At 40.9% G+C, this 23176-nt stretch overlaps 1 protein-coding gene across 1 annotated transcript in view; it reads left to right on the plus strand.

Annotated features, from left to right (window-relative positions):
• The first annotated feature begins 1130 nt into the window (after positions 1 to 1130).
• Positions 1131 to 23176, plus strand: part of RAF1 (Raf-1 proto-oncogene, serine/threonine kinase) — a 74366-nt gene continuing 52320 nt past the window's right edge. The window contains exon 1 of the mRNA XM_072598433.1: positions 1131 to 1259. The gene's annotated coding sequence lies outside the window, so the exon portion shown is untranslated. The remainder of the gene's footprint in view (positions 1260 to 23176) is intronic.

Raw genomic sequence — 23176 nt, forward strand, 5'->3', positions numbered from 1 at the left:
CTTCGGCGTCAGAGGGTCTGGGTGCCAATCCCCTCGTGTCCTCTCCCCGGTAAAAGGCTGGGGGCCCTTCAGCTCTGCACGTGGCCCGAGGCCGCTGGGCGTCCCCAGGATGACCTTGGAGTCAGAAGACCCGAGTCCAAAGCCTGCCTCCGACACCGTCCCGTCCGCGCCAGGGCTGCGCACGCGCCGGCGATCACCACCGTCCGGGACTGCTGCCCTGCCGGAGAAGTCGGGGTAACAGCACCTCCCTTGCGGGAGCCGAGGTCCAACGGGGCGACCTACTAAGCGCTCTGCAAGCCTCGAAGGGTGGCGTAGACGCTGCCCGTCAGCATCCCGTCTGCCTCAGGGTGCTCCTCCGGGAAGTGAGCTTCGCTGCGAGGGGCAGAGGGGCCGTGCACAGAGCGGCATGGCTGCGGTCACCGCGGCGGTCACGCAGCTTTCCGCGTGGAGCTGTGCGGCCCCCCGGCCCTTCCCGGAGCCTCAGTTTCCCCAGCTGTAAAAAGGGCGCCGTCTACGGGGGAGGGAGCTCGCCTGGGACCCCCGCGGCGTCGTGGCCCGCAGCGGTCCATCCTCTCCGCGGGAGCTGCCGGCCTCGGCCCTCGGGGCGCCCCGGTCCCCGGTTCCCGGCCTCGGTCCCGGGGCTCGCCCGCTCGCCCGCCCGCTCGCCCGCCCGCTCGCTAGCAGTTCGAAATGGCGGCCGCAGGCGCGCCGAGGCCCCGCCTCCAGGGGCGGGGCCTGAGCCAGGGAAGAGGGAACGATACCGGAGCCGATGAATGGGCGCCTGGGCCGTGCCGGCGGCGGGGGCCGCGGTAGGTGGGGGCGGCGCGGGGGAGGCGCCGCAGGTTAGGCCGAGGAGCGCCGAGCCTCCTCGTCGCGGACGCTGAGGCCGCCATTTTAGATGGAGGCAGCGAGCCGCCGCCAGCAGTGAGGAAGCGAGCGCGAGCGGGCGCCGGAGCGAGAGCGCGAGCGTGGGCGCCGCGGCGGGCAGAGAGCGCCCCTCCACGGGCTCGGCCGGGCCGGGACGGCGGCGGCGGGCGGCCCGGGCCCTCGACTCTGCGGCGGCCGGCGGGCGGGCCCCTGCCCGGGGACGATGCGGGGGCCGCCCGGGGCCCCCTCCCCCGGGCTGGGGACGCGCCGCCGCTGATCGGGCCTGGGCGCTGGGCGCACTCGACGCGCCGCCGCTGCCGCCTCGGCCCGGGCCGCGGGCACGCACGGGACGGGGCGAGACGGGACGCACGCGGCGCGCACCGGCCCCGCAGGTAGGCTGCCGAGCCGGCTCAGCCCGGCAGGCGAGAGCGGGGCCTCCGGCCCGGCGCGGCTCCTCGCCTGAGGAGGCCGCGGCCCTTCCGGGGAACGCGGGCCAAGGGAGACGGGCACAGCCCGCCGAGCCTCGGCCGGGCAGCGCCGGAAAGGGCCCTGAGCCCTTCCCGTCACAGATGAGGAAACTGAGGCCGGGAGTGGGGGTGGTTCATAGATGTAGAGATGCCAGAAACCCTCCCCCCTTACGTCCCGATGAGGAAACGGAGGCCCTGGGATGGGGGCCATCGTAGATCTGGAGCGTAGAAGGGACCCCCGACGCCTCCTCCCTGTGGAGGCCGGGAAGGCGATCGGGGAAGTGACATCTGCGAGTCGGCAGACGCTGAGGCTCGGGGTGCGAGGCCAGCCTGGCAGCCCCGAGTTTTGGTAAACACTGAGGAAGGCTTCCCAGAGCGAAGTCGGTGTCAGGAGCAATGGGACCTTTGCGGTGCAGCTGGAGACGGGGAGAGACCCTGGGCTCCTGGCGGCGCCTCTCCCTTCAGCAGTCCTGTCCCCCCCTCTCTCCCCAGGGTTTTTTATTTGGGGGGGGGGCCGGGTGGGTGAAAATGGGGAGGAGGAGAAAATCCTGAGTTCTCCTTGTGTGCGTGTGGTCGGGCGAGTGGAATAGTTAAGAGAACCTGTGTTCTTTTGCGCTGAAGAGGATGCTTTTGCCTGGTGAAAATGGATCGAGGGCTTGGTAGTTTTTGGAGAAAGGAACTGGGGCTGACTTTGCTGAAAGTAAGTAAATTAATGCTATTCTAAAGCGAAGGCGGTGTTGTAAGAAACTCATTTGCAAAAGGCTTGGGAAACATTGGTCCTGGAGTGTGAGCTAAGCTTTGCGTTCTTCGTGAAGAGATTCTTTCTCCATTCCTTCTCGTTTATTTCATACATCACTTGGTCAGTTTCCTTTTGTGGACATAATGTTAGCAGGACACGGGCAGATTCTTGGGTGTATGACCAGCTGCATAGGGCAGTCCCGGCGTATGGTAAACATAGACTGGGGTCCTATGGAAATTAGTTTATTTTAGTGTTTGTCCCTTTAAATGAGAATTATCTTTTCTGTTTGAGAACCAGATTTCTTTTGTGCTCTCCATGCTGAAACTGGTAAACTTTTGAAATGGCGGTTTTTATCATAGCAAAACAATATTAGTTGTTTCTTCCTTGTTACTTGGTTACGTGGGATTTCAGGTTGTGTATTCTGTACTTAGGCAGTAATGAGTAATGTTCTCTTAGGCCTTGTTTTTTATAGGTTGCCTTAAAAACAAAAGGGTAGATTGTAAAATGTAGTTCAGACTAATTTTTAGTGTTCTAGTTGTGTATGTTAGTATATGTTGGAAACGGTTGGGCAGCATCTAAACATGCAAGATGAAATCTGAGGATTGTGGACGGTAGAGAACTTGGAAAAAGACAGTTAACTCCCCCACCTGGAAACACACACTTAACAACAATAACAGTACCCATGTTGTTTGCCCTTGGTTCACGAAGGACCATGACATCAGAAAGGTGATTCCATGACGTCTGAGTGAGTTATAGTGGCCGTATCCAAGGTTAAGTGTGCAATTGAATTTTTTCTTAACCTTGAAATGCATTCGTTTTCTAATTAAAATCATTTTTACACACAAAAGGTTTTCATATCCACAAGTTTGTTAGAACAGCACTAATGCTCTTGTATTGACTGTGGTGACAATGTTCCTTTATTACAGTAATTTCTAAGTCATACTGTTTTGGTATGTAATGCATATACAATTAAGTCAGAGGCTGATATTTAATATCTCTAATGCTAGTCGGGTTGTTTTGAAATGGAAACAATTGTTTCATTTGAAGGCTAATACTAGGGGAGAATAGACTTGTTACTGTTTTTGTTTAGAACTTGTCTAATTAGGTACACAGGGGTTTATCATTGTCAGTTAGTGGAGACATGTTTGTGTTTTCCAGGAGGGAACTATTTTATGTTTCACTACCTCGGAGCATTCTCTCAAATTAACATTTAAAATAGAAGATCTTTGCGAAATTCACCAAAAAAAAGTTTACTGGGTGTGGTTTAATATAACTCAGGGTTAGGAGGGACTGGGTCACTGGAGAACAACAATATTTGGGTTCATAATTGAAACCTCAGACTCATATCAGAAGTTGATTGCTTTTGTAGTTTAAAACAAAGTATGAAATCTGGAGTATTAAATATTAGGGTAAATATAAAGATTGAATTTTCACTCCTAAGTTGTTTTCCTTGAAGCTTCTTTGAATCTGAAAGCTTTCTGGAGTTATGTTTCTTGAAGGCAAAATTTTGTTAATCTTTATCCCCTGTAACTCTCAACTCAGTATCTGTGTTCTAGTGAAATAATTCAATTTGGTTTAATTTTACTCTTTATGAAATAGAATCATAGATTGTTTAAATTTTTTAAAAAGCTCTATTCTATGCAGTTAATATTACAAGCTGTTTCTGCAGAAATTAAGAAATTAAGCAGAATAATTTTTATGTGTGATTAAGTTTTATGTGTGATTTGCAATTATATGGCCTCATAGTATTTTACTTTGGTAATGTATCATTTAATGGCAGAAAAACTGCTTGAGGTGGATTTCATTTAACAGTATTATAGACACCTTGGGAGTAGGTCTTTAGCTAAACATCATTGTATACCTTAGTGCGGACTTAAATTTCTTATCCTAATGATTGTTATTGAAAGATGGTAGATTAATTTGTCAGTCATTGGAAGTGTGGAAAGGGTATAACTGAGAAGCTTAAACATTAAAATGTTTTAAATAGACTTACAAAAGTTCTGTTCATAGGAGTGAAAATCTTCAAAGCAAAAGTCTTCAGATTTAAAAACTGAATTGCTCCAGTGCATTTGGAAGGATGGGGTTTGAGCCTACACTGCCCAAGGTGGTGGTAATGGGGGAGGCAAGAAAAGGACCTTGAACTGCTCACCCAGCTAGAACAAGTAGATTCCAAATATGCAGCTCTGTATTTGAAAATTACTTTATGATGAGCTTCTTTGTGATGTTATCTTTGTATATGGGCTCTGGGCTAAAAGTTCTTAATAATTAAAATGTTGCATTTTTAATATTGCAGTGTTGTAGAACCATTCTGGTTTAGCATTTTCTGACAGGCTTAATTTGCAGTGTTTTCATTTAGGTTTTTCATTTGAGAGACTTCTGTTTTTCTTTCTCCTAATGCTGCTTCTAGAATTAGATCTATGTGGATTCAGATGTCTAGTGGGGTGTGTATTCTTTTGTTATTGGCTTAGACCAATCACAGCTATATGAAGATTTTTTTTTTTTTTGGAAATCACTAACAAAGTATGCTAATTAGCATCACATTCCAATCAATGCACATAGAATTTCTTGAGAACACTTGACAGTCTAGTTTTATTTTTAGACCAGACTCTTAGGAAAGTTGCCTCATTGACTCCGGCTGGGGTGTGGTATGTTGGTTAACTTAGTCTTAAAACTGACTCAAATTTATAGAATCTTTGATTGAGGTGTGAAAACTTATATACATTTTTCCCCTAAAAATCAGTGTTTTAAGGGAAGCAACTCTATGCCTTGTAGATATGTGTCTGGTTGTTTCTCATAGATCCTGGTGTAGCTGCACATTCATGTTATTCCTGTCTTTTCTGCCTATCTCACTTGAGTTGAATAGTAGGAGTAACTGTGATATAAATTTTTCCTTTTAAGATTTTCCTTTTCTTCATGCCCCTCCAGTCTTTTCTGGAAGGCAAAAATGGTATGACTAGTTCTTTGAAGGAGTTAATATTTGTTTAAAATTCTGCTTTTCCCCTTCAAAGTAAGAGAGTCAGGCTGAGTCTAAGTTCCTATGTCCTGCCATTTATTTATTTTAGATTTAAGGACATCTGGATTGCTGACTTTCCTACTTTGAGAATGCAGATCTGTCTGAAGGGGGGCATTTCCCTGGGCATAGATAGGTCGGCATTTCCTTTTCTGGAGCAAAGAGAGTTAAGAAAGGGACTCCTTTTTCTGTGGTTTGAAGTACTGGATGGAGATTCCAGTCAGTACCTATAATTGCCTTTGTATTATTGACTGAGTTATATACACTTTTTTTCTCCTTTGAAAAAGACTAAGTTCTAAAGTACAAATTGTTGTATGCTATTTGACCTGTTAGACAAGAAGTTTCAATGCTACAACCGCTCTTGGGCAGAGTTGGTTCTGAAAAATAAAAAAGCATTACTCCTCTGTATATTTGGAGCAGATTATCTCTGAGGTTCCTTTCAGCTCTGAATCTTCTCATTCTACCATAGCCTGATCCATTGTGGCAGAACTTCCCTGAAGAGCTTTATTTCTGTAAGAAAGGTCATATCAGGAGTATTGGTATCTTTGGAGACTTTGAGATTCCTAAATATACAATGTGGACATTTGCCTCTATATGCACTGGATATTCATTAGATTGAGAGCTTCTTCAGAACAGGTTTGGCACAGTGCCTGGCACCTAGTAGGGTGCACACCAACTGACACCAACTGGTTCATCATTTTTATCTACATTAACTCTTATTAGCTGACTTTGTACTGTTAGAATGAGCCTTGGACAATAAAGATTTCTTCAACTAGAAAGATATTAGGGAATGTACATAAATGCTGTATCCCTTTGTAGGACCTTATTCTATGGCTTTAGTGAGCTATATAATTGAGACAGGAGAGATTATCCATGACAACCTCTGGCACTAATTAATTTAGTTCCCTGGCAAATTCAGTTCAAGAAGCATTGATTAAATGCCTATTATGAAGCACTGTGCTAGGTGCAGGAAATACAAAGATGAAAAACAGGTCCTATCATCAAGGAGTTTACATTCTCCTAGTAAAATAAAACATTTATACAAAAGTAAATACAAGATAATTTCAGGAGCAAGAGACTCCAGAAAAGGTTCTACTCAGAGGTAACCCCTTACTTGGAAAGAAGGTAAGGATTGTGAGGATGGGACGATGGTGTGGAAGAGTTGGTTACAGGCATCCTGGACAGACTGAGGAAGGGGACTGAAGCAGGATGAGGAAGGGGACTGAAGCAGGATACGGAAGGTCGAGTTCAGATTGGCCAAAATGTAGAAATAATACAGAATGAGTCTGGAACCATAGACTGGAAATAGATTGTGAGAAGTGCTTTAAATGTTAACCAGATGAAACTGTATTTATTCTGGAAGCAGCAGGGAACAGCAGAGGACTCTCAGGCCTCCACTAGGTCCTAAGGGAACCTCATGAGACCTCTATGAGGGCAGAGGGCAGTGTAAGGTACACTGATCTTCTGTTGTCACGTGCATTTTCTACATATGTCCTTCACTATCATGTTGCTGTAATTTTTTTGTCTACTTTCCCCAGGGACCTTGTGTGCAAAGAGAAATTATGTCACTGGTTTGAAAGGAATATTTTGTTGTGTCAGATGTCATAACCATTCCTGCTTAGTAAATGCTATTGCCAAAAGGTAAATGAGGATAGTCAAGTTGTCAAGCATTGATTAAGGATTTACTGTGTTAGGCACTGTGCTGAGTGCTAGGGATAGAGAGAACTCAGAAACAGTCCGTCTTCAGGGAGGTCACAATCAATTGGGTGAAACAACATGCAAACAACTGTGTGCAAACACAGATAACAGGACAAACTGTCAATAATCTCCTGAATTACAGGAGACCAGAAAAGGCTTTTTGCAGAAGGTGGAATTTTAGCTGAGTCTTGAAAGAAGCTGGAAACCAGGAGGCAGTTAAGGAAGGAAAAACTGGTCATTAGGACTGTCAGGGCAAATGCATAGAATGGTTACTTACTAGTTATCAGTGGGATGCACACCTGTAAGGGCTTGTGAACTAGACTTCTAGAACTTTGACCATATGTTATCACTAGTAATGGGGAGGGAATAAATAGTAACAGATACCAGCCTGTGAATACAAGTGCCCAGTTGGGGGAATGGGCATAAAGGGGGTTCTTATTGTTGCATGGTCAGATTAGTGCTTTAGGAAGATTCTTTTGGCAGCTGTGTGGGGATAGATTTGACAAGGGAGAGACTTGGACCAAGGAAGCAATTAGAAGGTTGTTTCAGTAGCTAGGCCAGAGGGGATGAACTGATGGCTGCTGTATAAATGGAGCTGTCAGAAATGGTATAGAAGTAGAATTGACAAAACTTGGCAACCGAGTGGAGTGTGTGTGGTGTGTGTGTAGGTGAAAAACTGAGGTTTATTCTGAAGTTGACAACTTCATGACTGAAGGGATGTTGGTATCAGCCACAGAAATAGTGGTTTTGAGAATGGGGTGATTTAGGGGGAGGCATGATAACGAGTTCTGTTGTGCACAGGTTCAATCTGAGAACCTGCGGACCAACCAGGTAGAGATGGCCGGCAGGCAGTTGTTGATACGGGAATAGGGCTCAGGTGGAAGATTAACTGCATTGAGAGAGTCCCATGGGAGCTGATGAAGAAATGATGATGATGGTAGCTAATATTACATAGAGTTCACTATGTTCCAGGCACTGTGCTGAGTGCTTTATAGTTATTGTTTCTATCCTCACAACAGCCTTGAGAGAAAGGTGCTATTATTAGCCTGATTTTGTGGATAAGGAAACTGAGGCAAATAGGTGAAGTGGCTTGCCCAAGGCCCCACAGCTAGTAAGTATCTGAGGCTGGATTTGAACTCAGGTCTTCCTGACTCCAGATTCAGCTCTCTATCCACAGCGCCACCTAGCTGAAGAAGAGAAGAGAAAATAAATAAAGCAGGGTCTTCAGGAATGCCCACATTTAATGGGGAGGAGGAATCTGGAAAGGAGAGTGATGAAGGAGGAAGTTAGATAGAAAAACCCAGGGAAGAGCAACTTCAGAAAAGAAGTGGAGAAAGAGAATGTGCCTGTGGGAGGGTTGGTCATGTGTGTTAGAAGTTCAGAAAGGTTATGGAGGAAGAGGACTGAGGAAAGGACACTGGGCTTAGCAGTTAAGAGATCATTGCATCCCATGAATTGGATGATTTTGATTACACAATTTTTGTACAAACAGAACCAGTGCTTTTAAACGTGGAAGGGAAACAGTTAACTGGGGAAATTTTTGTTCTCATTAAGGTCTGATATTTGAGATAAATAAGGAATTGATTCAAATTTAGAAGAACAAGAGTCATTGATTTGAACAGACAATTTTCAAAGAAACACTATCAACCACCATATAAAAAATTTTTAAATCACTAATAATTAGAGAAATGAAAATTAAAGCAACTCTGAGGTTCAGCTCCATGCACATCACATTGACAAAGATGACAAAAAAAGAAAATGACAATTTCTTGGCGTTGTTTCAGGAAATAAGCACATCGATGCACTAATGATAAGCTCTGAACTGATCGATCCATTCTAGAACTAAGCCTCCCAAATCCCTAAACCATGCATGTCCTTTGACCCAGTGATACCACTACCAAGCTTATACCATAAAGAGATGTTGAGTATAAGGAAATGAACCCATATGTATAAGGATGTGTATTACAATAGCTCCTTTTGTTATAATAACTGTAAATTAAGAGGGTGCCCACCAATTGGGGAATTATTGAACAAATTATGGTATTTGAATGTATTAGAATGTGACAACTCCATAAGAAATGATAAAAAGAAAAGGTTTCAGAAAAACCTGGGAAGATTTATATGAATAGATGCATAATGAAGGGAGCAGAACCAGGAGAACAACATATAAATAACATTGTAAAGAAAACCAACTTTGAAAGACTTAAGAACTATGATCAGTGAGTTGACAAGGCACTGTTTCAAAGGACTGATGATGAAACATGCTATTTCTCTCCTATGAACTCCATATGTAGAATGAGATTTACATTTTTTTGGATGTGGCCAGTATAGGAATTAACTTTGCTTACTTATGTATATTCTATAAGTTTTTTTTTCAATTTGTCAGTGGGATAGGATTAAAATGGGGCTCGGGCCAGGGAGCCAAAAAGAAATAGAAAGAAAAGGAAGAAAAGAAGTTTCCTGAAACATTTATAAATGCATAAAGAGAAGGAAAGTCAGAAAAAATTGCATTCAAATAGGACAGTTCTGAAAGTCACAAATTAAAAAAAAAACCACACTTAACTGTATTCTTTATAATTTTAACTGCTATTGTTTTGTTTGTACAAAAACTGTTAGCCTTATTTTATAGATGAGGAGGACCGAGACTAAAATAAATTGCCTTCCCCAAGGTTAGTTTAGTGTTGGTGTCATTATAGGACTTCGGAATTCCAATTTAATAGTCTTTTAAGGGCCGTGAATTTCTCTCTAAAGATAAACTACTTCGTGTTCTCAGTTCAAAATGAACGCTACTGAAGACAGGACAAGATTCTTTGATTAAAAAATAAGATGAGAGGCTTCAAAGACTGGACCTTCCACATTCTGGTGGCAAATCTACCTTTCTATCCTTATCTGCTTTTAATTTCTGGTATGTCCTATGTTCTCCAGACAAACTGGATTGACTGTTTTTCAGCCTTGCACCTCTCCTTGGCTTATGCTCTTCTCTCCATCCTCTTTTCAATCACCTTTCCTCATTTTCTCAGATAATACCCTTTGTTCAATAGTTAACTCTTCTGAAACCACTCTGGGGAGAGTATATACAAATATGAAACAAGATGAAACTCTAACTTTGCAGTGAGTTTTACATCTTAATAGGGGAGTGGTGTATGTGTGGGTGTGGGTGTGAATAATGCAAAGCATTAAGGGTAAAGGAGAAAGTCAGACAAAGTAAGAAAATTTAAGGAAGGAAAGTGGTTACTTGGCAACTGACAAGAGGAGAGAAATATTCCTCGAGGAAGAGAAGGATTTTGACAGGTGATGATCTGAAGGAGATGCATGTACAAGGCCTGGAGGACAGTTTTGGCTGTGTGGAAAGAGGTTAGAGAGTGTAGCTGGATGACAGCTAAGGCTCTAGTTTGTTGGACACATGGAAAGCTAGGGCGGACTGTGAAGTAAACCTGGAGTGCTCCGTTGTGTGGAGGTTGAGGAGTTTGTGTTCTATCAAACCCTAGGCAGTAGAGAGCCACCAAGGCTGCTGAACAAGAAGAGACGTGGTCAGACCTGTGCATTACAAACATTTTGTCATTTGTGTGGAGAATGCATTCTAGGACCCTGGGGGACCAACCGTCTGTGTGATTTTTACAGTAATGTTCAGATGAGAGGTAATGAGGACCTAAACCAGGGTAGTGCCAGTATTAAATAGGAGAGGAATAGATGGACATAGGACAGAGATTACCGAGTTAGAATTCATAGTGCTTGGCAGGTGATCAGATATGACGCCCAGGGGAAAAGAAAGAATCAGAGAGAACATTGATGTTTGAAGACTGGATAGCTGGGAGGACAGTGGTGCCATTAAGCCAGGCTGAGAGAGAGGGGAAGAGTGGGGAGTTTGGCTCTGGACATGGGATCATAGAATTTAAAGCTAGAAGAAACCTTCAAGGAATATTTAGTCTGACTCCTTCATTTCACAGCTAAAGAAACTTAAGACTGAGTCATGCTAATTTGGGGATTAGGAGTTAGAGTCACATGACTTCTTAGCCGGGACAGGGTGGTCGGGTAATTTGGGATTCTGATATATAAATAGACTAAATTGGTGGGGGGGGGGGGACTTGCTTCCGTGGAGATATGCTTCCTTTATACAATAAATATTTCTGATAAATGTTGATAAAGCTAATTTCCACAAAATAAAATTTGCTATAAAACATTATAGCAAATACATTTCTGGACTGCTTGTCTTACGAAAGGTGAGAAGCATGGGAGTACCAGAAGAATGAAGTGATTTTTGTGTGGCTGACTCAAGGATGATGGAATGGGAGATTGATAAAGATGCCTTGCCAAGATGTGAACATTGTGTAGTGTTTTGTATGCAGTGGAAGAGAATCTTGTTTGTCTGTTCATTTGGGGAAACATCAGTTTAACCGGTGGATCCACCTATTGCACATTTTATACCATTAATTTTTGTAAAGGATGATTTTAATGAGAGACATCATAGTGTAGTGAATAACGTGCTGGGACTGGAATAAGAAAACCCAAGGTTTATATCTCACCTCTCATACTTATGACTTTTGAGCAAGTCACTAGACATTGCTGAGCCTCAGTTTCCTCAAGTGCAATATACCGTAAAGGGTTTAGACTACATAGACCCTCAGATCTCTCCCTTCCAGCTCTAGATTGGCGAAGCTGTGATTTCTGTAGTATGTGCTCTTAGATTAGTTGCAGTCTGCATGCAGGAATCTTACCTCCTTGATGTATGATTTTCATGATTTAAGGTTCTGGGTTTTTGTTTTTGTTTTTGACATTTCAGAATTCATTAACACAATTTTCTGACAAAATAGAAAGAATTCAGTTATCTTTTTCTCAAAGATTTTTTAAAAAATAAATTGTTCAAAATGTGCCACTGAAGCTACCCTTCATATCCTTCCTTTCTGCCTTTAATAATGTTCTTATAGGGTTTACATATACAGTTCATATCAGATGTATTAATTTTATTTCCGCTTCCCCCATCAGCAAACACTAGTAGCTTCCTTTTTGATACCTTCCATCTGTGTTGTATATCTTGTATGAACCTAGCTATTCACATGTCGTCTCCACTAGTAGACTGAGCTCCTTGAGGGAGGCGGCGAGTTTTGCCTTTCTTTCTATGCTTATCGCAGTGCCTGGCTCATTGTAAGCACTTCGTATATGCTTATTTACTTGACCCGTTTTCCTCATGTCTCATAGCACAGTAATATTCCATTACATTTCTTTATTATAGCTTCTTTAGCCATTCCTCAGTCAGTGGCCATCTGAGCATCCCATTTCACCACGACTACCAAAACTGCAGCTACAAATATTTTAGTGCCTATGGGGCTTTTCTTTTTATCATTGGCCTTCTTGGGGTATGCCAACTAGTGGGATGCCTGGATCAAAGGGTATGGATCTTTTAGTTTCTCTAGGCAGTTCTAACTTTTCAGAATGGTTATACCAATTCATACTCATCCAACAGTTCATTAACTTGCCCTCTTTTCATAACCCTTCTAATACTTTCCACCTTTTATCATTTTTGTTTATTTGCTAGGTGTAAAGTGAAGTATCAGTTGTTTTGATTTGTATTTCTCTTATTATTAGTGATTTGGCATATTCTTTCTGGTATAAATTTAATGGAATAAAATGAAGGTTAAGTGACAGAAATTTTCCTCTTTCTCTAACTCCTCCAAAACTCCTCCATTCTCCAACTCTCAAGTAGTTTACCAGTCCGTTTGGCCATTCGTATCCCACCAACCCCATCCTTAATAATAAATTTGTTTTTATGTATGTCTCTAAACGCCTATGCAGAAATAGGGGATCTTGTAAATTATAAATTGACAAGGTGCAGAGCAGTGCTTGATTTAGGAATGTAAATATATAATTTAAAAATACCTTGAGTTAAAAAACAGTGTTAAAAGACAATTCATTTTAAATATATGTGTGTGTGTATGTATGGGTATATATTCGTGTGTGTGTGTATATATATGTAATATATATATATATACATAAAATTTTTCAGTTACATCTGACTCTTTTGTGACCCCATTTGGGATTTTTTTGGCAAAGATACTGGAGTGGTTTGCCATTTCCTTCTCCACCTCATTTTGCAGATAAGAAAACTGAGGCAACCAGGGTTAAGTGACTTGCCCAGGGTCATACAGCTAGTAAGTGTCTGAAGCCAGATTAGAACTCAGGAAGATGAGTCTTCCTGACTCATCCTGATACTCTAGCCCCTGCACTACCTAGCTGTCCTTTATGAAATCTTATGTGAAGACTGAAAAAAGTGTTTACATCAGCAGTTTTTTTTGAAGAATAAAATTCAAGAAACCTTTAACTGAGTTTTTAAAAATTTACTAAGTTTGTTTTTGGAAGGACAAAATTTCCTCGGCTTTATTTTTAAAAGTCTGTAATTTGTTGTCAGCATTCTGTGAATGTTTTTCCAGTGGGATTACCTGACATTTATGCAGTGTGTGTATGTGGTTGTTTGCATGTTGCCTTCCTAATTGTTTGTTTTATATCCCAAGTGCTTATCACGGTGCCTGACGCTAAGTATTTGTTGATTGATCGATTCCAGCCCTCGGGCAGCCTTTGCTCGCCTTTGTGATTCACACTGGTTTCTGAACACTGGCCTCGGCACACTTGCGTCTGAGCAGCCGTTCATCCCTAGGCCACTTGTTTATCCTCTCTCTGCCATAGGTCCTGGACTTGAGAAAGGTAATTGAAGAAACTTAGGACCTCCTAACTCACTGCTGCATCCTACTCTAGTGACCTGGCTGAGGAATAGTGGCCTGAGCCAAGCGTCTTCTGAACTTCAGCAGACCATTGTCTGCTGGCTTTGTTGTAATGACATTTACTTTTTAAGTAGTTAAACTTTGGACATATCTCTTGTTCTTGTGTAAAGCAAGAAATTTTTAATGGTTTCCAGTGATTTCTTATAAAAATATAAATTAAAAAAATAATTTGAGATACAATCTAAAGTGTCCTTTATTTAAAATACCCTTTAAGTAGGAAACATCTTTATTGGGATGGTGCCTTTCCTGACTAACCCCCTTAAATACTGATCACTTTCTTTTCTTGTCTCCTTTTTTTCAGTCCATAGGTTATTGAACTTGGAGGCAAGAAGTCTTGACTTCCAGTTTCAATGCTTTGTAGATGAGTGACTCCGAGCAAGTCACTTAACCTCTGTGTATTCATCTATAAAATGAAGGGATGGGGATGGACTCGTTGTTACTAAGGGCTCTTTCAGCTCTAAATTATGATCTTGTGACGTATGTACAGAATTATTTTGTGTATATCTCTTTCTCCATTATGTAAACTAATTTTGAGTGTGGGGTCAGAGGCTGATACATACAAAGTTTGGTGTCTTGGTTTTTGTTTTTACATTAGGATACATGAAGGAGACAAAGTAAAATATTTAATATATATTTCAAAAATAAAAACCATGCATTTAGAAGAATTAAAATAGGTAAAATTATTTCCTTGTCTTATGAGGGAACTCATTAACCTCTTATATTATAAATTGTTTATAATTTGGTCTTTAACTCATTTTTTAATGGATGTGAATTGATCAGTACCTATTTTCAAAATAAATTTTTAGTAGGCACCTATTTGGCATAAGAAGGAGTAGACACCCTAGTCCACAGTGTAGTAAACCACTAGCATAGTACATCTTGAAAACTTGATGCCTGTCAACATGAGGAGCTGTGATTTAGCTATTTACACATAGAAGTTGTAGATGCAGTAGGCTTGGGGAAGCTGCAGCTTATTGGAGACTAGATCAATCCAATTTGGCCGGGGAGAAGGGGAAAGGAATTTTTTTTATCTTTAAAAGATCAATTTAAATGTTTCCCTAAAACCACTTTGGTTAGCTCACCGCTTTTCTTAAATTCCAATTGGCTCATGCTTGATACTAAGGGGATGCAGTCCAAATTCCTTAGCCTAGTATTCAAGGTTCTCCACTGCCTGGTCCCTTTCTGATGGTACCACCATCTTCTGTACATGAATCTCTGTTGCAGCTAAATTGGGTTCTTTGTTGGTTCCCAAATGTAAATGTACGTTTCTGCCTTTGATCATCTAGTTCTTACGTCTGGAATATACTTCCAGAATTCCTGCCTCATCCTTTAAGACTTATGGCTCAACTCCAAACTCAAGTGCTATCTCTTCCAAAGAGGCCTTCCTGACTGCCATAGCCCCACAATAGTGTCTGCCCTGAATTCCCACAGTCTGTTCCTTCAATTTGACACTTAGGCATTGTCATGATTATTAGGCTGTAAGCAGTAAAAGGTAATTGTCTCATCTCCCCAGCAGAACATGGACTTTTTTTCTTTTCAATAAGTTTATCATTTTTTTTTAGTATTTTATTTTCCCCAGTTACATGTAAAAACAATTTTTAAGGTTTGTTTTTAAAACTTTGAATGCCAAATTCTCTCTCTCCCTCCTCACTTCCCTCATTAAGAAGGCAAGCAATTCGATATAGGTTATATATGTGTAGCCAGAGCATGAACGTTTTTTTTTTTTAAATTTTTAATGTTTAACAATCACTGCCATACAATTGAGATTTTATCCCCCCCACACCTACCCCCCACTACCCCCCTCCCTCCCCACGACTGCATACAATTCTGTATAGGTTCTACATATACTTTCCTATTGAGTATATTTTCACTATAGTCATGCTATGTAGTCAGACTAAAATAAATGAAAGAAATCATATAACAGATTAAAACATGATACACAAAAACTTACACATACACAAACATGATCTGCTACATTTTGTGAATGACTTCCATATTTCTTTCTCTGAGTGTGGAAGGCATTTTGCCTTGAGAACCACCTTTGGGATTTTTTTTTTTTTTTATAAGAAGTTTTTGCGTTATTACAAAATTCCAAGTCTACCAGAAAAAACTCTTGCACACTGTGGTCGTTGCTGTGCACAGAGTTCTCCTGGTTCTGCTCCTTTCACTCAGCATCAGGTCATATAAGTCCTTCCAGGCCTCTCTGAAGTCTTCTTGTTCATCATTTCTTATGGCACAATAGTACTCCATTACATTCGTATACCATAATTTATTCAGCCATTCCCCAATTGATGGACATCCCCTTGACTTCCAGTTTTTGGCAACTACATAGAGTGCTGCTATAAATATTTTTGTACATGTGGGACCCTTTCCCATTTTTATGATCTCTTGGGGATATAGTCGTAGTAGTGATATTGCTGGGTCAAAGGGTATGCATGTTTTTGTAGCCCTTTGGGCATAGTTCCAAATTGCTGTCCAGAATGGTTGGATGTGCTCGCAGCTCCACCAACAATGAATTAGTGTGCATGAACTTTTTTTTAAAACTAATTTTTAATATGAGTATAATTCCTCCTTTTTTCCTTATTCTTACATACTTTTCATGGAAATTAGTGTTTTCTTTAACATGAATTTTCTTTATAATTGTCTAATTCTATAAAGTTTTGATAATCTCTCATCCTATAGTGTATTTTTTAAATTAATTTTTAGTTTTCAACATTCATTCCTGAAGATTTTGAATTTCAAATTTTTCCCCCTTCCCAAGGCAGCAAGGAATCTGACATAGGCTATACTTATACATTCATATTAAAACATTTTCACAGTAGTCACAGAAGAATTAGAACCAATGGGAGAAACTGGGAGAAAGAAGAAACCAAAAAAAGAGAGCAGATAGTACAGAGCATGAGCTTCTGAAGGGAGGAGACGTGCTTTATCATTTGTGCCTCCGCATTGTCTACTACAAGGCTGGGCGTACAGCTGCTACCTAAGTGTTGGTTATTAATTTGTGGGGTTTTTTGCATTAAATGTCCATTTTCTTCTTCCTTTGTGAAAAAGAGGAGACGTTCTAAAAGTTGTGCTGCTCTCTATGTAGTTGCCAAAAACTGGAAGTCAGGGGGATGTCCATCAATTGGGGAATGGCTGAATAAATTATGGTATATGAATGTAATGGAGTACTATTGTGCCATAAGAAATGATGAACAAGAAGACTTCAGAGAGGCCTGGAAGGACTTATATGACCTGATGCTGAGTGAAAGGAGCAGAACCAGGAGAACTTTATGCACAGCAACAACCACAGTGTGTGAGAGTTTTTTCTGGTAGACTTAGATTTTTGTAATAACACAAGAACTTCTGAAAAAAAAAAAAATCCCAATGGTGGACCTCAAGGCAAAATGCCTTCCACACTCAGAGAGAGAAATATGGAAGTCACTCACATAATGTAGCAGATCATGTTTGTGTATGTGTATCTGTTTGTGTATCATGTTCTGATTTGTTATACGGATTCTTTCATTTATCTTAGTCTGACTACATAGCATGACTATAGTGAAAATATACTCAATAGGAAAGTATATGTAGAATCTATACAGAATTGTATGCAGTCGTGGGGAGGGAGGGAGGTAGTGGGGGGTGGGTGGGGAGGGATAAAATCGCAATTGTATGGCAGTGATTGTTAAACATTAAAAAAAAAAGAAAATAAAAATATTTTACCTGGAAAAAAAAATAAAATAAAAAATAAAAGTTGTGCTGCTTCTGGAACACAAGATAGAATTTGAAGCTTTTGGGGGGGACCTCTAAGTATCTGGAATATGAAAATGAAAACTTTATCATATTTGATCACATCTGTGCAAAACACAGAGCTGCAGTCCCTTCCTTTCTCTTTTTTAGTAAGTAATTATCAGGGTAGAATCACTCAGTCATTCCACTGAATTTGTCCTGCATTGTAGGGATGTTTCTTTTGCCCTCCATTCTGTTTTATAAGCCTGAGCTTCCTTTAGATCTTAGATGAAAATAATTTAGAGGTTTGGTTTAAAAATGCTATCCTTCCTTCACGTCCCACTTCTTCATCCCCATACTTCCCAAGGTCCTTGGAACATTTATTTGCTACTAGTTATGTATTTAGACAAAATGTACACTAAGACAAAGTATTCTTTTGGCCGTAATAACAATGGAACCTAGAGTCACACCTTTCAGATTGACTCTGTGGTATATCCAAATGTATTTGGATCATAAAGAGAACCACCCAGTGTTAATTAGTGGCTGCTGGAGAAATCTCCTTGGCATGTTTTTTTCAATGCTATTTTTATTTATTCCAGTGATAATCTTTTTTATCAACAAGCTAAGTCAAATTTTGATGTAAAATATGCTGAAGAAAATGTATCTGAAAGATTTACCAGACTGATGACTTTGCAAATCCCTAAAGTGCATTGTTGTCATTGTTCATCCTTTGTTTTAGAAGAGAACCGGTGACATCACAGGCTGATGTCCTGACTGGAGCATGAATTGGATTTATGTGAGGCAGACATGTGCCAGATCTCCAGCCTCATGCTCACTTCCAGAGGCAGAAGTCTTCATATGCTTGAGATAGACATCCCCCAATGGGTTTGAGGCCTGTCAGTTACCCTCAATCTGGTCTAGCCTGTCTGCAAAGATGGTTTTACCAGGGTGTGGCTGCTGCACATGCTACAGCTTCTTGGAGCCACAGGGGAGAGTTGAGTACCAGGTGAACACCAAAGGTGGTCGATCCATTGTACCTTTTTTAAACTAAGACTTACTAGAGAGATAGAGCTTTGGAACAAGGTCATGATCTATATGGTTGGCCATTTGAAAGGATTTCCTTTCTTAGTTTTTCATTATTCCCTGTGTACGGCTCTTTGTCTATGAATCATCTACAGTGGTAGTGGATTTTTAAGTAATCTAACTTCAGCTATCTGGCTACAATATAGAACTGAAGTCTCTATGTGTACGTTACTCAAACATATATAGTTTGTATTTAATAGGAAATTTGTGTATTATTTAATGAGCAGATAAGTGGAACATTTGGTATTTTGTAAAAAAAAAAAAAAAAAAAAACAACAAATCTTTGTGGGTGGCCCCTGTTAGAAAATATTCAGGTAGTAAAAAGGTGATTTCTTTTAGAGTATCAGATTTTAAGTATCGTATTTACAGACACGTACCATGTATTTCCCATTAAGGCATTCGTGATAAGTAGTTTTCTCATATAATTTTTCCCATTTTACTGCTCCTTTGAAATGGCCATAGCTTGCCAACAGGACTAGATCAGTGTCTTTCTGTTTCTGGGGTGTAGGACAAGAAGGATAGTGTAGCAGTCATACCCTCTGGCCTTCGTTTTTCAGAGGCTGGAGGTCCAAGACTTTTTTTCCCTTTTGGTGAAATGTGGAAAGGATAACAAAAATAGAGCGGATTGTTTCTCCCTAGAGGTAGGAGCATTCTCAGTAAAACATTTGTGCTTGAAATGAGAATTTTGAGTTGTGTTTTAGATTCACTAGGACCAGATTAAAAATTAAATATGTCAGGTTTGTATTCAGATGTGAACGCATAATTCTTGATTTGCACTTTTTAAACTAACTATAGGAATGTCATACTTTGTCCTTAGGCTATTGGATGACGTTCTTTGGGCACCACTCCCTTAAATGTTACACACAGCAAAGTGATGGTAACTCACTAAACCTGATTCTTTGCAGCTTAAATTGTCTGAGACAAAATTTTTAAAAGTTCTTTGGAAGAGTTTCGATGTGCTACTTACAGCTGTAACTATCAGCTTTCGGTGACATACTGTTCAAGGAAATCTTCCACGATATAATTTCCTTAACAACAAAAGTATGAAATCAAATGTGGTTACATAGGGAACATTCCCATTAGATCTCTTGTTACAGTTTCATATCACAGAATCCTAGATAGTGGCAAGGAATTAACCCCTGTCCTCCCATTTAGCTTTAATATAGACTTCCTCCATGGTGTGCGGTAGGGTGAGAAGCCACAGTAGAAGTGGAAATGTAACTTTGATAGTCTGTAGAATAGTTAAAGACAGTGCTGATTTGCTTACTTAAAAATAGGCAAATCCCACTAGCGTGCCACAAAGGTGGATTATTAATCTTCATTACTGGGTTTTAAGGTCCTTGAACACATCAGCCTATTACATCTCTCCTTGTAGACCTGAAGTAGTGCCTCCCGTAATCATTGTAAGTGGTAGCCATTCAGCACATTTTGAGAGGCAAGGACTGGAAGGAAGATAGCATTTCTGAAAGAGTGGCAAACACACCAGCTCATCACAGCGTTTTTTATTGAAGAACTAAAGAAAGATTGTGCTTGCAGGAGGAAATAGAAGGCAAAATGGTAGAGAAACATCACAATCATAAGACAAATAGTAGAGATTAGAAAATAAACTCTAATGATGAGTTTAACCAAGTATCTTGGTTTTCATTCTCATTAAAGTTTGCATGCACAGGCATATGTGAATTGCTCTCTGAAGGTGGGGTCAGTCACTTCTCTTATTACCGAGAAAGGGTTCCTGTACCTTATTGAAATACCCCTCTTATACTGTAGTCCTCTGCAATGCAAATAAAGACCCATAAATCGTGCAGCATTTATGTGACTGTGGGCCCAGGCCGTGGCCATTAGGATGAGAACACAAGTGGGAGAGAGGTGTTAAGTATGTTAGTACCTGGTGCTTTTGTCACAACCTGCTTGTTATTGCTGGCACTTCAGGCATCAGTCAGGGTCAGCTTGAGGACACAGTATTGCTGCACTTGGAGGCCCAAGTACTAGCTCTGTGACCCTGGACAAATGACTTAATCTCTTTCAGCTTCAGTTTCCCTGTCTCTAAAATGGGGATAATAATGTTATTTACCTCACTGGGCTGGCCTGAGGCTGAGATGAGATAACTTATGTGAAGCGCTGTGCAAACAACAAAGTGTTATGTAATTGCTAAGTGTTGCTACCTCGGTGCTAGGCAGGTCATCATTTAAGCCCTTGGAAAGTTTCCAGTAGTTTAGAAGTAAAACGCTGGGAAGCAGTTTATTGGCTTTTATTTTGACAGTCCCTTCCCCTGCCCCCAGGAAAGTGTTACCTAGTTTGCTACTGTATCAGAAAATGGTTCTTCTTTCAGTGATATCCCATTTAATTGTCAAGATGATCCCCAAATACCCCATTAGATGTTTTTTGTGCAGTAAATCTCATTTAGTGGTCTGCATTGTTTGATAGAGGGGATTTTGGCTAATTGTGAGCATATCCTTGTGTGTTTCTAGAAGATACGAAATTTTCTCTAACATAGCCAGCTGTCTGTAGATAACCAGGAGAATATGCCTGGGACCTATATAGAGAAGGCAATTAAAGGTAAAAAGATCAGTAGGACATGACTTGACCTAAGTTTTATGTTTGTTTTTTGCTTTTTAGCTGCTCTTTTGTTTATTGGGCCTTTTCTTTTAACAGCAATGCTTATTTCTTATACTTGTAGTGAATATTTTCTTGTGTTGTATTAACACACACACACAAAAAAACATTGTGGATACTTCTTGATAACTCCTGTCCCTTAGAAACCTTCCCTTGTAACAAAATAGTAGTTAAGTGAGACAAATTGACACATTGTTCAGTCTGACAGTGGTATACCTCATTTTCCAATATGCACACCCCCCACACCACCCCCATCAGAAAGAATTTTTCCCACCCACAAACAAGCAAAACCAACCATGGTCTGTCTGTCTGCTGCATCTGATATCCATGGTCTTATTTCCTGTAACCCTCCTAGAAAGAAGCAGTATTATTTTATCTGTCCTCTGGAATCAGTATTCATCATTGCATTTAATCTGAGTGGTTTATTTGTCTCTGTGTTTAATTTACATTGTAGTGTCGGTTGTCTGTATTCTTCTCTAAGATCTGCTTTCTTTGCTCCTCATCAGTTCGTACAAGCCTTTCTGTGTTTCTCTGAATTCCTCATGTTCATTTTTCCCTTAGTTCAGTAATTATACATTCATATACAGTTGTTCAACAACTTTCTCCAAAAAATGGGCAGTTTGTTTCCCTTTTTTTGTCACCATAAAAATGCCTCTGTAAATAATTTGATTTATATATACAAGTAGATTAGTGATTTTTAGTTGAATGAAGTTACTGAGGGTCTTTTGGTTGTTCAGAATTTGCTTAGTGCGGCTTATTATATGATGTCAGCTGATTGCCAATTATCAGGCTATCTTGATTTGATTTTTCCCCCTATTTTGTCATATTTCATCATATTTTCAGGTGGTGTGCCTGAACATATTGCATTTCACAAGTGACTTGAACTGAGGATTTTTGTTGGAGTTAATAGTTCATTAGAAATATATACCACCATTTGTGACCATGTTGCATTTTTAAGCATTATTAAGGGTTGGGAATAGAAAGTGGACTTAGAATTTCTAGTTAAGGAAACTCTTTTTACCAGTGCAGGTTTGTACCTTTCTCTAACTTACTGTCTTAGAAAGTTACCTAGAGCAAGATATATATAGACTGTGTGGGAGGCAGGATTTGAACACAGATCTTCCTGGCTCTGAGACTGGCTGTCTACTGTGTCATGCAGCCCCTTAAACATGATTACCTGAAATCAGGGAGACCAGGATTCTAGTTCTGCCTCACAGACCCTCTGTATGGCTTTATGTCAACCTCTCAGTCCCCGTAGATCCTACTGTATTTCATTTGTAAGATGAGATCCCCAACGAGGCAGGGGTATATTCAGAGTGCCAGGTCAACATGGGGCTTAGCAATTTCATCCTAATGTCCTTCCATTTGGGGCACAGTTTTATTACAGAAGTAGAACTTGTTTTTTCTGCTCATGTGTTTCTGCATTTTACTTTGCAGTAGGGGATAGAGGGCTGGCCTTGGAGTCAGGTAGACCTATATTCAAGTTCTGCTTCTGAAATGAACTGACTTTGTGTCACTGGCTAAGTCACTTACCCACTTAGTATTCTTTAAGGTCTCTCCTTAAGATCTGCTGGACCATCTCAAGTTACAGAAAAGGTATTGACCTACATTGGTAGAGAGTGTTTTCTCTTTGGGGTTTTCCTATATCAGCAAAATCTCAGATCTAGTCCCTGTCTTTAAAAAGTTGATAAGAAGTATGTGATAAGAAGTCTGCACTGTGCAGACAGACTTGATGTGGGCGTCAGTGGGTATGTGCACCTTTGAATGGAAGGGAAGTGTTGATGGGTTGACTGATTTGTTTCCTTGAACTTGACTATCATCCTTTTAGGGACACTTCTCTTTCCTTCATCCCTATCGCCTAACCTTAGGGCTCTTTGCCTATGAACTGGACCTGAGCTGAGCTGGGCATGACCCTTAGATTTGACCCAGGAGCATGAACCTTGGGTCATGGTTACGGTGATCATGTTCTTCTGGATGAGTCATGTTATACAATTAAAGTCATGTTATACAATTAAAGAACAGAAAAACCATGTGTTTAGGTTGTGTTGTAGTGGAAAGAGCATTGGCTTAGGAGGCAGAGCATCTGGGTTCCAACTCCTCCTCTAATATGAGATACTTACTCTCTTTGAGCTTATTTTTCTCATCTTTGAAATGAGGGGATTGGTGTAGAGGAATCAAACACACAAGCCATATGGGGTCTGCAATTTCCCCTCCGCAT

The sequence above is a fragment of the Notamacropus eugenii genome, chromosome 3 (genome assembly GCF_028372415.1).
Source record: "Notamacropus eugenii isolate mMacEug1 chromosome 3, mMacEug1.pri_v2, whole genome shotgun sequence".
NCBI classification, from domain to species: Eukaryota; Metazoa; Chordata; class Mammalia; order Diprotodontia; family Macropodidae; genus Notamacropus; species Notamacropus eugenii.